This window comes from Agrilus planipennis, unplaced genomic scaffold (genome assembly GCF_000699045.2).
Source record: "Agrilus planipennis isolate EAB-ADULT unplaced genomic scaffold, Apla_2.0 scaffold79, whole genome shotgun sequence".
In the NCBI taxonomy this organism is placed as follows: Eukaryota; Metazoa; Arthropoda; class Insecta; order Coleoptera; family Buprestidae; genus Agrilus; species Agrilus planipennis.
Window position 1 is genome coordinate 448,977 of NW_020442428.1, and position 4,475 is coordinate 453,451.

The 4,475-nt window shown below is 31.6% G+C and overlaps 1 long non-coding RNA gene across 1 annotated transcript; it reads left to right on the plus strand.

The window, feature by feature from the left end:
- Window positions 1–547: 547 nt before the first annotated feature.
- LOC112906320 lies at window positions 548–2,242 on the plus strand. The gene is made up of 5 exons (XR_003232275.1): window positions 548–705; window positions 1,084–1,195; window positions 1,372–1,536; window positions 1,876–2,144; window positions 2,213–2,242. It is a non-coding gene; the product is annotated as an uncharacterized LOC112906320 (long non-coding RNA).
- Window positions 2,243–4,475: the final 2,233 nt, after the last annotated feature.

Sequence of the window (4,475 nt, forward strand, 5' to 3'; positions counted from 1 at the left end):
CTTAGAGTATTTGAAAAAGTATTTGTAAAACCAAACGACATAAAGAAAATTTTGTATTTACGTACAAATAATAAATGCTTTCATTGAAAAAAGTTTCAGACACAATTACAAATACTCTAAGAGTATTTGAGTATAGTATTTTAAATATTTTTATTCAAATATTACGCGGCATTTTTATTTAATGTTGCAATAGTATCTATCACCACTTAGTCCAAATGGAGAGGTTCCGCGATTGTTTTTTTTCGATGAACGTTATTGCTAAATAACGGTGGCAATACCTTCATTATTAATTTTTATCATTATTATTATGTGTTTAAGTCGGCTTTAAATACATCCATAAAAACACCATTCATATGTTAAGCAAGCAATGACATATTATTTTTAATTAATTTACTTGGAAATATTGCATTAATTTTTAGAAATTGATATAAGTAGTCAAAATATTCTGTTAGTGTTGTAGTAGTTTTGTTGGGGTGTTTTTTTTTTTAACGGTGAATCGGTTTCTATTTAGGAATTAAACTGAGTTAGTATAATTGAACGCACCTACATAACCTGTAATCTACGTCTTATAAATATCGATGGAAGTATTATCATCTTTGGATCTTCCGGCGATTTCGCTCAGTAATGATTATGTCATCTTGTCTTCGCTCTTCGAGAAGACGAGTCGACTTTTTTGCTATCCGTAAACGAAGACAACGCCTGAAGGTATTTAGCCCTAATTGTTCTTCGGTTTTCATTTGATTGTGTGGAATAATTTTTATATTTAGTAATAGATAGGGTTTGATTAGCGTTGCATAAATTTTTTTGGTGTGAACGACTTCGACGGCGTGCTGGTTTCGTATTCCAACATGGAATTCTATCTTGGCATGTTGCTTGTCTACTCATCTACCGTAAATTTTTAGATTCTCGGTTTATTTGAGGTCAATGAATTACGATTTTGTTAGAATTATTGAATTTTGAAAATAGCTTTAGGCGATGACTATCGATTTTTCATGACCACGTGAAAAATTTCTTTCGTTTTATCACTAAAATCATTAACAAAAACATTGTGAACATATAACTAATATTAAATTGTTTTAACAGAATAATAAATGAATATGGTGACAGTGGATCAAAAGGGCTTGGAATATGGAAAAGCAGAGTCCCACTCATATGTTATTCTCTTGGGATTGGAAAAGATCCATTTGTGGAAAGAGTAAGAAATCTTTAATTATTTTCTGAAGTTGCATTTGTGGTTGTGATTTTCTTCTAAATTGTAATTATTAATGACAGAGTTCCTTCCATAGTCTATAATTTAATTTGTGTAAGTTAGTTCTTAATATTTTACAACGTAATATTTGAGATGAAATTGACATTAAATTTTTTCAACAGGCTGTCACAAAGAAACAAAGAATAAGAATTGGAAACTTGGACTCTCCACAACCTCCTCTTGTACTTGAAAGGTGCAATTTTTGTGATGTTCTGTCTTTTGCTCGGTGGCTCATTTCTCGGTTGTCAACGTTTAGGAGCACCGTACTGTCTACAATAATCCTCGAGGTTAGCAATGTTTACTATTTTCACGGTAATTTTCCCAGCAAATGCGATCCTTGGGATCGATGGTTTCTCTTCTGTCATCTATTGGCCTTAGCATAAGTTGATGATAGCGTGAATCTATGGTAGTCTAGCAACTATCTATTATTCACAACATTGGGTATCTATTATTTCTATTGGACCTATGCTTTTTTAACTTTTATCTATGAATTAACATACGCCTTCATTTTGTAATTTGTTATTTACTTATCTTCCAGAGTAAATTTTATATGTTTAACTTAGGCGTATTTAATGCCTTCCTTAATTAACAATGTAATTAATATTTTGTTTTTGCCATTTCTGCAGATTATCCAACAAATGAATGAGACTAAAGTTCAACTTGGTCATACTGAAACAGCCAAGGTCTACAGTGGTGTTGTCTTTTGTGAACTATATATTCTTGATTTGCTGTTTTTGTCTTCACTTTGCAACATCATGAAGTTAATTTTCAACTGATAAATGAGAGCAACAGAAGATTTATTGAAACAACATTCTGTGCTGTGGTATTCCTTCTGGATTTAGTCTGCATTTCACACCTGCAAACTTTGGATTGTTACAGTCTACAATTAATTAAGGTGAGAATACTTAATATAATTAATTTTAATTGCTCTTTATTAATCTGTTACCACCGTATCTGTTTCAGATCGACGTTGGAGAAGACAGAGATGACCCCATAGTTAAAATAGTTCTTTATCTTGCATGCTCTATCTAGTAGAATTCATTAAGTCCATTTTGTTCAAATTAATTCTTTATTTTGCATGTTTTTTTGTACATAATTTGAATTATTTTGCATACTTATTTTTGTTCATTTTATTTCAAGTAATTGTTGATTGCATATGTTTTTATTTTTTTTTGTATGTAGTAGTAGTGTAGCAGTAGTTCTAACACGTTTAGTAGTTGTAGTATAGTCTAACATGTCTCTTGCTTACCTCTTCGCTTAGCTTACTGCATATTCTTACTATAAATTGCTTTGCATTTACCCTACGAGTTCTACATGATTCAACGTTTCGTTATCGTGTGTGTTTCTTCTCACCCTTGTGGAATTAGGGAGGGCCTCCCCGAACGACTTCCCTTGGGCTTAGCTATTTAGTTGATCTTAAAAGTGTCTTATACACTTTTCGCGAGTCTACTCTAGCGTTACTTCCTTTCAGACGGGGTACAGTGGGTTATCTGGAATAGGAGCAATAGGCGACTGCCCAGCTTGCCTTGGCGAAATCTGTCCGATCTTTTCTACCAAAGCTATTAGTATTTGTCGTTAGTCCTTGTAATTGCACTATTCGCTTTCAGATAATGACGTGTTTCCTAAGAAGAACGAAGACATCATTTTATTCTTTGCTTTTTATTGTATTTTCTTTGAAATTTCCTGTTTTCTTGTCTTTCTTTTACAGGTATTTTGTTTTTTACTACATAAACTGGTATATCTTTTTAATCATTACTTTGGTTGATATTTAAAATGTTTCTAAACTGATTTTTTGGCATAATTGTTACTTAAATTAATTATCTGTTTACACTTTCAAAATTAATGTTCGTTTGGGTGGATAGGGTGGCTATAAGGGGAGATGTGGAGGCCACAGAGGGTTAGGGGAGGCTTTTTTCTCTCTAATCATGTGTTTAAATAATAATATGACAGTTTATAAATAAATAACGTTCCTTTTTGTATTTTCTTTGAAATTCCATTCGTTTTCTTGTCTTTCTCTTTCAGGTATTTTCTGTTATAACTTTTATAAGTCATTATAAACTGTTACTTCTGAGATATTTTGTTTGTATCATGTATTATACAGTTGTTTGAAATAAATATCGTTGTATTAGATGTAATTTTTGTCTAAATAAATAAATCTTAACTCATTACTGTTTTATCATTTGCGTGTTTTAACTGTGTAATAGTTGTTGAATGCATTGAAAACAATGTAAAATAAATCAAAATTAAATGTAACCTTGGATCGGTCTTGATCAGTGTAATAGTTGAATGTATTTAAAACAAAGCAAAATAAATTACAAGTTAGAATCTGTGACCTTGCATCGCTCTAGATCAGTATTCATTTTTATGCCTGAAATACCTAAATGATTACAGCGCCCTCTAGCAGAGGATGACAGAACTGCTTAGTTCATCGATTTGTCGCCAGGGGGCCGCGACGGTGGCACCTCTTGTGACAAACCGTCGAACTACTGGAGTTCAATAGCGTGCCGCAAGATGGCGCTGCAATCACTTAGGATTTGAGCCAAATACGAGGGTTGGTCAGAAAGTAATGGAAAAAGACCTTATACAACTTATGCTCTCCTAATACAAATGCTGGATTTATGAAAATTTTCGGTTTTGAGCGAAATACAAGGGTTGGTCAGAAAGTAATGGAAAAACCAAAAATTGTTTTTTGACATTTTGTTCTTCCATAACTTTTCGACCGGCCCTCGTATATGACGCAAAACTGAAAATTTTGTTAAATCTGAAAATTTGTATTAGGAGAGCATAAGTCGCAAAAGGTCTTTTTAAGAGGACCAATTTTTAGCGCGGGATCAACTATATGGCAGTCTTGTTTTTCGTTTTTCTACATCGTTCGGCCTTGAAACGTTTAATTGTACTATTACTATCATAATTTATGGTAATTTCCAGTATTATAACTAAATTAAATTTCTCAAAAGTCTTAGTGTTATTTTTAATAAATGAAACGCTGTTTATGTCAAAATGAGGTTTATTTAGCAATTTTATTATATATTTTGTTTAAATAAAATACAATTTGTTCAATAATACATTTATTGTTGCAAATTAATAGCATTTATAATAAACACAACGTATGAACATCGATAGATAAGTATTTCAAATAACAATACTTTAATATAAACAAAATATCTAAGATATAATACATTCTAACGACTTATAAAAGTTAAAAATAAAATACCTGTAAGAGAGA